Below are 12,816 nucleotides of genomic sequence, written 5' to 3'. Positions count from 1 at the left end.
CAAGTTGCACAGGGTTTTGGCCAGTCAAGGCTTGAAAACCTCCAAGGACATGGTGGAAAGACTGCACTTTGCAGTGCTAGTCTATTGATGTATATAAAAGCTTACATTGGTAATGATGTAAGAGAAAGGGAATACTGTAGGCAGAACCAAAACAGAATTCAATAAATGTAAATGCATGTGCAATTAGAAATGGAAAGGAGTCTAGTGAGTAACTGATTTTCACAAATCCTGTCCAGTTTTCAACAATAAAGTGTTATATATTCACACTGCGTGAACACACAGAGGTTTTATATATACAAAAACAGCGCAGAAAATATTTCAATATGGACAGGCAGAGAGCCAAACCCAGTTTGTGCCAACAGTCATGCTATCTCCTCCACTGCCTCCTAGAAGCATTGCCCAAACACTTTTGAAATGGCTTGTTGTACAACAATATAATTCAGTATGCAGCAATAGTCTGAGACTGATACAGCAAGAGCAAAACTGCATTTGTAAAGGCCTGTTAAAAGGACACTGCAGCAATCATGATGCCAGATGATGAGAGTTTAACTATGTGCATAGAATATGAATCTCATGTTTTCTGCAGGAAAAATGAAGGTGATTTCATGTATAAAACAACAGCAGCAGTTCCATCCTTTGTGGAGACACAGTTTCTAAAATCTCTATTGAGGCAGCATAAGCAATGCTGCACAGGGGATCACACCTATGCTTCTGGCAGTTTTTCTGTCCAGCAGGCTGCTATAAATACTCAGCCCTTATTATCCTTATTATGGACCCTACCAGTCAGTCACAAAAAGACCCCTTCTCACCTCTGTAAAAATGCTGTTTCTCAGGACTGCAGCACCAGCGAGCAGAAGTAGGGAAGGAGCTGCCACTGGGAGGAGCTGTAGCCATACACGATTTTAAATCCCTGCCCTCCACTGAGGACTGAGAACCTGCCAGGAGTTACCATTCTTGCAAACCAGGTTCTGCCAGCAAGCCAGAGGCTGCCTGCTGCAATACACCAAACCGACTGAACAAGCATAGAGAAGTAATTCTGCGTTCTACAAAACAGAGGTCAGACTTCTGCACATTAAAATAGCCCATCATTTGTGATCCTCTCTAGGTTAGTTCACAGTTTTGTCTGAAGCTACACTGTCTGAACAAGTGAAGAGAAACAAGTAATTCAAATACAAAAAGGTACAAAAATCAGTTTCTCCATAATGCTGCCTTCAACAATAGATGAAGTATTGCAAACTAAAAAAAAAAAATGTAAATCCTGTTGATGTTTCTCCCTTTGACCACACCTTCACAATTCAGCCAATAGAAACACTTCAGCATTCTACACATTATCTGTGAATATAGGGAACAAAAATGGCCAGACCCTTGGAATGGCAACTTACAACAAAAGACTGAAAAAATGGAGTTAAGGGAGTTTAGTTAGAAGCAGTGCTTTCCCTCTTTTTTTTTTTTTTTTTTGTGGTGGTTTTTTGTGGGTTTGGTTTTGTTTTTGTTTTTGTTTTTGTGTGTGTGTGTGTATGCATGTGTGACTGCATCTAGCACAGCATAGGAAAATTGGCAAGGTTCAGTAAGACTTCTTTCACAGCGCACCCGAGGACACAGACACCTGCCCCCTGCTGCTTTTACCTCCTCAGCCTGGGTACCCAATCCCTACAGGATGGATAAAGACAGGCCTCAGCCATGCTTGGCCCTCCTGGCATCCTGGTCCCTCTTTGGCAAGATGCAAGTTACCCTCAGAGCATCGTATCACCCAGCAGAGCCATTATCTGGCACTGGTAATGACTTTGGATGAAGCTGTCTGACCACTGGATGTTCAAATCCATCACCACTAGCAATGCTACAGAGCCACCCTGTCTTTGATGACAAGAGTGAGGAAAGGCAAACACCACTCCTCTAGCACCAAAAAGCATGTGTGTATGGAGGGAAAAATCTAATTGCTATTTGTCCTGTCTACAGCAAATACAGAGCTAAAAACAGAACAGAGTTTAAAGAAAGATGACACTGAGAAGAAGCGGGCAAAAAGGTAGGGCAAGTCTATAGATCACAAAGTGACAGAAGAAACTGGCTATGAAAAACATGGACTTTCTTTCAGTGGCAGCTTGAAAAGAGATCAAAACATTCCTTTGGGTCACAACAGTTTCAAGCAGCACTACAGGCTGGGGTAGGAGTGGCTGAAAAGCTGCCTGGCAGAAAAGGACCAGGGGGTGCTGGTCAACAGCAGCTGAACATGAGCCAGCAGTGCCCAGGTGCCCAAGAAGGCCAAGGGCATCCCAGACTGTAGCAGCAATGGTGTGGCCAGCAGGACCAGGGCAGGGATTGTTCCCCTCTATTCAGCACAGGTGAGGCCTCACCTTGAGTCCTGTGTCCAGTTCTGGGCCCTTCACTACAAGAAGGACATTGAGGGGCTGGAGCGTGTCCAGAGAAGGGGAACAGAGGCAGGGAAGAGCCTGGAACACAAGTCCTCTGAGAAGTGGCTGAGGGAGCTGGGTTGTTTAACCAAGAGAAAAGAAGACTCGGTAGGGAACTCATGATTTACTACAGGTACTTGAAATGAGGATGTAGCAAAGTGGAGGTCAGTCTCCTCTGCCAAGTAACAAGCAATAGGACAAGAGAAATTGGCCTCAAGTTGCAACAGGGGAGGTTTAGATTGGATATTTGGATAAATTTCTTCCATGAAAGGGTGGTCAGGCATTGGAGTAGGCTACCCAGGGAAGTGGTAGAATCACCATCTGTGGAAATATTCAAAAGGTGTGTGGATGTGACATTTGGGGACATGGTTTAGTGGTGGACAGGCAGTGCTGGATTAATGGTTGGACTCAGTCTTGGAGGTCTTTTCCAACCTTAGTGATTCTGTGAAACAGATGTGCTGGTCTAGATTTTTGTCTTGAAGAAGTCCAAAGTTCCTTCTGCCCCTAATTTCTCTTAATGAGCACACATGATAAGATAACAAGAAGTTAATACAATTTCTAGTGACATTTTATCCAGGACAGACTGCCACATCCCAAACAGCATTTCACTAAATAGAGGAGAGGCATCAGCAGCACAGCTGGTAGTGCTCTCTAGTGGAGATAAAGGAGGAAATGCTGCAGACTTCACAGCCACTGTGGCTTCCAGAAACAAAAACTAAACTCATTTTAACTCTATTTTAATCACAACTCTCTGTAAACATAAATAATGCTATTCCAAGCTGAAGAGGCAAAACAGAGTGAGTCCCTTCAGAATACTGATTTCCTAAATATCTTCAAAACATAAAGGTGGTTTTTTGCCTCATCAGTTCAGCACATTGCGTCTTACCGACTTATTTCACTATGACAGAAAAGAACATCATTATGCAATATTTAAAGTGTGCTTTATTTTCCATATCCATAAAAGCAATATATACTACAGATAACTACTGCAAAGCTTAAGGTAGATGGATGATAAACCAGAACACTGATGAAGTGGAGCCCCTCTAGTGTACTCCTCTATTAATAACATTGCAGCTGACATAGAAAATTTGGCAATAAAAAGTTTGCCTATCAGGAGTCAAGGAAGCTAAAAATCTTGGAAAGAGCTCTGACCAACACCTGCATTTTTGAGTGCAACACTTTGTGGACAGACCAAAAGAGTATCCTTACCACATTGCCATAGGCAGAGAATCTCAGCTGCATATTTCTGAGATCTTCTGTCTCCCAATATATATACAATGCAAAATCTTCGTGGTATGCCAAAATTTCTCAACAGTACAGTTACATATCCAAAGAGGAAGTGAACAAACTGCTTTAAGTTGGCTGTCAAGACGACCTTGGATTCAGAGCTAAATCTTGGAGTAATTGGTACCACCTCTTCCTTTTCATAGTGAAGGAGGAAATGAGACTGGTGTATAGCTCCTGTGTAATGAGTGAAATTTTGGATTAAAGCAGATGCTAATTATCAGAGCTGGTAACAGAGAATAGAGTAGGAATGTTGATATGCTCTTATCTGATTTTATATACAGCAATAGAAATTCTGAATCCCAATTAGGTCCTCAGTTCTATCTGTGCAGCCTTTAAACTTTCAAATCAAAACTTAGAGGACATTTTCAGTGCAATCTGAATTTATTCTTCATGTTTATATACATTCAGTTCTACTAAACAAAACTGAACAAAAGTCAGCAACTGCTGGACAAGGAGGAAGTTATTTCAGCAATTTAGCAGTAACATGAAGAAACCAAATGGGTGCCATAGCGAACATACAGGGAGAAAGCTACAGGGAGAAAAAATTCAAGTTTACAAAGGTGCAAAAATTTAATCTATGGTCACTGTGAAAGATTAAAATTTATTTGTGCATTTTCATCGGTCTACACAGACAATGATAAAGTGGTAATGCAATGAGTTAAGCTTGTCCTGTTTGAAAGATGGAGATGATTTAACAGATCTATGAGTGCCTGTGTGGCTTACAGTGTGGATGCAATTAGGATGGCTTTGGTGGAAACATTAAGCAAAAAAACAGCCTACACATTAATTCATGTGTTCTCCCAGTTTTCTTTAAGAAAGTTTCAGCAGCACCCTTCAGGTGCCTCTTTAATCTGAGTGAGAAAGAAGAAGAAATTTTATACAACTTCACACCAAGAAATACAAACCATTACTAGGCCATTAATGAAGTATTTAACGTTGATCTTTTGGTCCCATCAAGGGCTCATTCTCCTAGAATTTGTCTGAAACTACCCCCAAGGATATCTTGTTAGTAAAGGATTTTCATTTTTCTTTTCGTTTTTTACAAACATTGGAATACCCAACTTTTCAGGATGCAACAGTTCCCATGAGTAATTCACGACAATCCCAAATGGTTCTGACACAATGAATCAAGCCACTCATACAATAATTCTGTTTTGCAATTGGGAGAGTAAACATAAACAGCAAGGCATTTTTTCAATCATGGTTTCAGAGGCGCAAGCTCACCTCTCCTGGTAGGGATAATGTACATTATCTTCTCTCAGACTTAAGAAAAACTACTGCATAGGGAAATGTTTATTACTGACCTTGTACATCAGTCCTTTAATGGCTTACAAGCTATTAAATCAACATAAAGTTAGATAAACTTATCCTCTGTTATTGCTCTAAGGCAGTACTCTCCATGCCTCTTTTCAGACCAGGATTTACAAAGAAAACTCACAGAGCAACACAGATGTAGATATATGCAGAAATGCTGCTAAATTTACAGCAATGGGAATCTGCAAGGTGCCAAGTGTTCTACTGAAACAGCTGAAGAACACAGCAATCAGTCCCTGATACTAAGGAGGGCTTGCAATTTTGTTTTCTGCTTGGTTTAGTTTGCATAAGATTAAAGAGCAGTGTGTGTCAAAGCAATTTCTAACAGTCTCTAAGGTCTTTCAAACTCTTTGAACAATCTAATTTTAGGACCAGGTATGGAAAATTAGAGATTCTGTTTATTTGCCTTGTACCAGCAGCCAGAAAAAATTTTGCCAGAATGACTTTCGCTTTCTAGCAACTATAACATCACTGAAGTAGATAAATCAAGAAATTGCTCAGAATGGTATTGGATAAGAGTTTCTACCAAAGGCATCTAACATTTTTTCTATATTCATACAGAAGCGTGAGATGAAAAAATTCTATTTTCATGAGATGAAAGCATTCTATTGTACACCCAGAATCCCGTGGACTCCTTGGAAGCATATAAACACATGAAAAAACCAAAAGAACCTGAAACTAACAAAAACAAAACAAAATCAACCAAAACAAACAAACAAAAACCTCAACAATTACAAAAAACCAAACCAAAACAGGAAAAAAAATTATATATATATATATACACACACACATATATATATACACATATATAATTTCTCACATACATAAACTCAGCTGATCCAGGCCTTCATTATTTTCAGAATGAATTGTCACAAGGTACAGGACAGACAGGCAGTTCTTAACATAATCTTGAAACTACTCTCATTGAAAACATGCCTCAGGTTCTCAGGTAACTTGCATACAGACACCCAGCATTTTGTATCATACTCTAATAAATGGAGATATTCAGATTAACAGATAAACCTGTGTCTGCATCCAGATTCATATGCAGTATTATTGAGCCATCCTCCAAGATTTTTCAGTTCCCTGGGCATCTAAATATTTTCATGATATTAGCATTTAAACAGGAAAATAAATACCTTATTTATTACATTATCATCCTAACTGGTTAAAACTCAATTCTTTATAGTCCACACCAACAATTAACAATAGTTCAAGTTAAGATATTATCAGTAAATACTAAACTCCAATTTCACAAAAAAAAACCTAAAAAAGAAGAAAAAAAAAATAAAATAAAGCATTATTTTAAGTGTTAGCAAAGCCAGTAAGTCTAAACTAAAAAAGGCAACTCTGAAGTAGACACCAGGCACCTTTTAAAATAAGAATTTTATCAGTAAGTTTATCCATTTCCCACAACCAAGACTTTATTATCATTTCTAGCTTAGTTATCAACTCAAGTTTGGCCTATGACATAACATTCTAACTACTAAGAAAGAATAATGGAAGCATTTATTAGAAAAGGAAGGGCTGCTTGCTTTATACTTCCCATTTGTTTGCTAACAAAACATTCTGCCTGACTTTATAAAATAGCAGCAGTCAGAATGAACAAACAGAAAAGAATTAAAACTTAAATGGGATACAGTACTCTCCCAGTCAGCACCACTTCAACAGCAAAGCATAAAAGTGGTAAAAATTGAAACTGACTTTAAATCGACCAATCTTGTTTAAAAAAAAAAAAAGAAGGCTGTCTTTGCTAGAATAATTCTGTTTTTACAATCTGATTGATATTTCCTTCCAAAAATCTGGACTCACTTTGTACCAATTCCCAAAACTGAAATAAAGGAAAAAAGCCAATCCTGTCAAATGGCATACTGCATGCTAGACCCTCCTGCTGCCTGCTGTTTACATTAGCACGACAGTTTTCAAAGAGCTGCAGACTCTGAAGAAACAATACATAAAGCAGCTGATGAGCAGCAGAAGCAGCTTCAGGTGCTTCAGACACCAGTGTCCACCAAGACCAGATTCCTACAGCTCTGCTTTTGCTCATGTTCAGGGACTGTAATTCTACCCACACAAAGCAGAAGGATCCTGTTCCTTCATGCAGTGGTAACAGGAGCATCTGCAACATGTACTATTTTTAGAACTAGTCCAGTGCCAGCTCAGAGGCATGAGGAGCTGGAGACCAGAGCACTGATCAGCCCACTGGCTGCTGGGTCTGACCCCGGGCATGTGCCAAGCTCCCCTTGCTCCTCACTGCACCTACAGCATGGGCTCAACTGAGAAAAACTTGGTACAGCCATTTTGTCACATCTCCTCAACTTGCTTCGAGATCTCCTGGACACTCCTGACAGTTTTTGCACATTTCCAGCCCCTTGCAGCCAAGGCTTTGTGGGTTACACTCTGGTGATGTCTGCAGGCTTCTCTTTGCAGCCCACAGGCTCGAGTATTTTGTAGACAACTCAAGGTTTTGGTTGCTTCACATGATGGCAGGTGCCAAAACCAAAATTTAGCCCTCTAATTCATACACATACTCTTAATCCTGTTCAGGACTTCAAAACTTTCTTCCTGTTATTTTGACCCACAGGAAGATATGTGTATCTGGGAACCAAACAATCTCCAGGTTTTTATATCTTATAAGAGCTCAAAATCATTATTCTTATCTAAACTGTACACTGGAAATTGGAGTAAAGCACTAGTTCATTAAATGATAATTCTAGTATGAGAAATCTTCAAGAATTAAAAAACTACAATGTCTTCTTGGCTATTCTATGAAATTCATTTCAGACACAGAAATTGAGCATTTTAAAATACAGCATGAATGGGCAATCTTACAGATACAGGTAAGGCACATCTCATATTCAAAGGAAGAGAGGAAAATCCTAAATCTCCTCACAGAAAAATCAAGCATTTTGGTAAGGTTTTTACAGAACACCATGAAACTTTAATGCATATGTTTCAAGCACTGAGAAAGGCAAACACAAAGCCATTCAAGAGCCCCATCTTATTTTTAGCTTAACTGTTGCCCATAGGGCACTAGAGAGACTTTTTATTTTCTTCTCTCTGCCTTCAACCCCTCAAATAAATCCCCTTTATTGGATTATGGATTAATGCAGCAACTATAGCAGTAAGCTGTTTCCATGAGAGTGAGAAAACATAAGATGTGTACCATTAAGCAGAGTAACATCTCACTTGGAACTTGTGGGTCTGTCTTGGATATTGCATTCATTGCATGAGAACAATATTTATGTTTTATTAGGTATATTTTGAACAACATCAATAGATTGAAATTTAGCACCTGCTAAAACAGTCCCACAAACACTTGATTAATATAACTACTTATTTCCTTAAAGCATCTAATGACCAGTACATCTACCAGCAATTCATTTTAAGTTACTGCTCCTATTAAACAAGTATTAGTTATATGTATGTTCAAAAACATATTAATTTCAGATTATTACAGAAATTACAGGCTGCCTTTTCAATCCAGAATGGTGAACCATTGATGCTGCTGCTTTTTCACAAAGAAAATAAAACTGTACTATTATACTGGCATCACAACTGTGATCCCCTGAAACAAACACTCAGAACAGTTTTTACTCAAAGACCTCAAAACATTTGACAGATGTGTTGTCTCATTTTATAGAGTATGATGCATAAAATGGAATAGTATGCTCCTGAATAAGAGAATTTCAGACAAAGTCAGTGGCAGAAGCTAGGAATAGAAACCTGAGTCTTCCAACTATCACACCACTGCTCTGTCTGCATTTCCACCTCCAAAAGACTGATCAAAAAGGCAGCAACGTGAGCTAAAAATAACTTCTGATTAGCAAGGCAGAAGCCCTATGAAAACCAAATGAGCCAGAGCCTCACTCAAGGCTGAACCAGAACCTAAACTGGGGAAACTGAACATTGTAAGGCCAGGTTAATGTTTTGCTCAAATTAAGTGAAATTGAGTTTGCTAAAACAACAATTTTGGTCCAGTAAAGTGTTAAAAGCTCTCACCGATAAAGCTTGTTCTATTACTTAAACTGATACAGCTGGACAGACTAGGCACAAAAACCCTCCAGATTTGGAAAGGACAAAGAACAGTCTTTAGAACAACTTCAAGTTGCGAATATGAGTTCTGATTTCATCTGGGCTATGTTAATTAATATGAGGAGGCTGAAAACTTGTGAAATGGAGTTTTTCTAGGAAAATGGTCAAAGTTTAAAAACATTTGTCATTTAAGAAGGGCAGAATAGACAATTACTATTTACATGTGATATACTGAAGATTTAAAGGAGTGGGTAAATTAATGCAATTTCACAAAACCTCTTTCTTGAGGCCAGGATAGCCTACATAAATCCATACTTAAAAACACAGATTTGTCTCCTGAATGCTCCTTTAGGCCCATCTTGGTTAAACTCCAATGACCCACTTTCTCTTGAAACCTTGCTTGCCTGAAAGAATAGAGTGGTTATGTCTTTTCTCATTTCTAGATGTGTGTTCACTTAAGCACTTCACAGTTATTTGTTTCCCCTCCCTTTACTCCCATAACAACATTTGGTGACCTGTATTGAATATATTTCATTCGGGTGTGTGAATATGTGAGACCCACAGATTTTGTTGATTTTACTGGGGGAGAGAACAAATATTTACCAAAGGAAGGTGAAGATTCATTGGCAAGCCTTGCATTTGTTGCTCTGCAAGACCTGGTACTATTTGATGCAAATTCACCTAAAAAAAGTTTGGCTCTGATCATGGTAGGGGATTATTAGGGAAAAGTGTTGAAATTTCTTCCACGTACCATTTCCCACTACAGCTGGTAATGTTCAATCACTTTCTGTATAGATTCCAAGCCACAATGCTAAGCCACTATAGGGAATTTTTTTGCTGTATTACAGCCAATTCATGCTGGATAGTCAAAAATTTTACTATTTCTCTTGAGGAATAGTGTTCTGAGGTATATGCTTTGAAAGATGAATATCAAATGCACTCTCCTTACTGCAGATGCAGTGGTATCTAAGGGCTATACAGCATGCATTTAATTGTATGTCACAGATGGCTGCTGGTTTTAAACCAAACAGATGTTTGTCGTATCTTCTTTCTTCACTATATGCAGTTTGTGGGCTGCCAGTCGATATTGAGATGGATGTTTAGGAAGCTGATATTGATGAAGAAATGTATAATGAAAAAGCTAACTGCAGCACAGTTCTAGATAGCTAAAACTCTTCAATTTGTTTTATTGCTTTACCTTTACTTAAGCTATCTTTCCAATGAAAACTGCACCAGAATTGCCAGTTTTCTTTTACACATACAGCTGGCATCCATTGCTATCACATACTCCAGTTACAGATGGGTGCGCAGTCATAACATCAACACAGCTTCAAAACCACTTCCCCGACAGTGGGCTGTTAAAACACAGGTTTCCACAGAGCAGTGCAAAGGGTTAAAACACTTTATTTGAAGCTCCACAACCCCTTCAATTCCATCACTCGTAAGGATAGTTTGGACATAAAGAATTTACAAATATGAATTGCATTTAGCCAACTGCTGCCACGCTGACTATTCTTACAGTACTTTTAGGGTAACTGCTGTACTGTCAAAATCCTTTGACACCTTAACTGATTCTAAACAATACTGAGGACATAAGTCACCTATAAAATTTGTACACTGGGAAAGTGAGATACAGACCCATCGGCAAGTACAGAATTGCTGAGGAACACAGTTGAGCAGCTGTCAGAAGGGGGTGCTAACACAACCTGTGGAAGGGGCAGCTCCTTTAAAAATCACGGCTGACTCAACTAATTTTTATGCTCACAAAGGAAAACCACATATTTTGAAGAGGTACAAAACTACTTCAACATTAAAATGTAAAACAAGGATGGGAGGGCAAAACTGGACAAGAAAAGGGGTAGAGGGAAAAAACTGCAGCCAAAAGAAGATAGGGAGATAGCAGCAAGACTGCAAGAGGGCAAAACAAACCTTGAGCATATGCTGAAAGACCAGAAAGAAGGAGGAAAAGCAGGGAAGACAGTAACCAGAAGAGACAGGCAAGAGGAAACTGCATACAGTGACAATCACGTATCCTACCCAGCTCCTCATAGGGAGGGGAAATGAAAAAACTGTGCTTTTTTCCTGCTTTAAGTTTCCTCCATGCAAATTTTACATTAATGACATTTTGATGCTATAGATTCAGAAGGAAACTAAAGAAAGTCCAAAGGTACTTCCTCTAAACAGCACTGTTGAGTTATAGCTGTTAAGCAGAACACGATGGCAACCCAGGTCCCCTCTGAACCAGGATCAGCAAGGCACAGTCTGAACACTCACTCAGTGTGGCTGCTTCCCCTCAACATGTTCTCATTCCTAATCTCAGACACAAGTTTATAGCAACAGCCATCTCAAAAATGAAATCTAGATAAATTTATGCATTGGAGTTTCACTGCTTGTCATAATTTTCCCCAAATTGTTGCAGGGAAATCTTGTTTTTCCTGAGGAATTAGGAGCATATCGGGGTACAAAACTGCTCCATGAGAAAAAAAGTAATTCATATGCTTTATCTGTATTACAAAGAGAGTGATCACTATAAACTAGACTCAACAACCATAACCACCAAGCATACAACACAACACCTACAACAAAATTCAAGAGTGTAACTGAAGTGCAAAGTATATTCCAGCAGCTGCTCCCACCAAACGACAAGTACCAATGCGCAAAGTAGAAACCAGCCAGCTACAGAACATCCATGCTGCACTGTACTGCCCCATCCCTAATAAAGAAGTATTTACAGAGAATGATAAATTGGTTTCATACAGGGCTTTCATTAGAGAGAAAGTCCCTAATCCTTTTAATCATGATTATAACTTCATGTGTTATATAATATAAATACATTTGGCAAATCTGAATCCCTCACTTCCACTGCAACACTATTATTCTAATTACAGGAGGATGCTCATCTTTAACAAGCAATATGATAAGTTTTTAAAGCAAGCTGATAACTACAAAAATGACTGCAATGTCATCCCACCTGAAAGCAACCGTTCATTACATAGACATCAACTTTAAGAGCTGCTTATTATCATTAACAAAAGTCTACAGCATCTAACAAATTTCTTCTGTGTCTAAGCATACAGCCAGGAGAAAAAAAAAAGCTCTTTGTCATTTAAATAAAATCTTAGGAAGTAATTCAAGAAATAAAATAAGGTCACTTAATTCAGCCACAGGCTACGGTTAAGTCGTGTGTGTTAGTCACTTAATAAAACAATAAACAAATCAAGACAATCAATAGTAAAACCAGAATTTTTTTGAAGACTAATACACTTTCCATTCAGAAATGAATGAGTACCTGCTTAATGTTTCCTTACCGTTAGGACATAAATACCTTCTTTCTTTACACAGAGATTCCATGAAAAACAGCCTTCAGAAAGTCAGTCCTGTCTTTTCTTGTTTCAGGTGGTTCACTACACCGAGCCACCTAGTAAGAAAGGCAACAGAGGTACATGGTACTTGATTTTTACATTGCTGAACTCCAGACACAGCACTGCATTGCTCTTTTCCCTGCACACTTTCCTTCTTCACAAAAAACTTTTTATTGTGCTTTAACAGAAGGTCAATGGCTATCACTTCTCTACTCCAGCACAATGGTGAATTGAAACAAGAACCCATAGCTGTTTAGACCGACAAAGCAACCAGTATGTCTAAGCCAATAAAGCGATTTGTTCATTAAAGCTACTAATAAAGCAACCTTTTGTTAGTCTATGAAACATCAGAAACCTCATAGAATGCATTTAACTATGCTTTCTTAAAAATCACCAACTCAGAAGTTCTA

At 38.7% G+C, this 12,816-nt stretch overlaps 1 protein-coding gene across 1 annotated transcript in view; it reads right to left on the bottom strand.

The window, feature by feature from the left end:
• The window catches only part of FBXW7 (F-box and WD repeat domain containing 7), a 173,229-nt gene that overhangs the window by 144,341 nt on the left and 16,072 nt on the right, over positions 1 to 12,816 (bottom strand). The gene's annotated exons all lie outside the window — the stretch shown is intronic.

Source organism: Camarhynchus parvulus, chromosome 4 (assembly GCF_901933205.1).
Source record: "Camarhynchus parvulus chromosome 4, STF_HiC, whole genome shotgun sequence".
Lineage (NCBI taxonomy): Eukaryota > Metazoa > Chordata > Aves > Passeriformes > Thraupidae > Camarhynchus > Camarhynchus parvulus.
The sequence above is the reverse complement of the archived record's forward strand: the minus strand, read 5'-3'. Positions and strand labels throughout refer to the sequence as shown.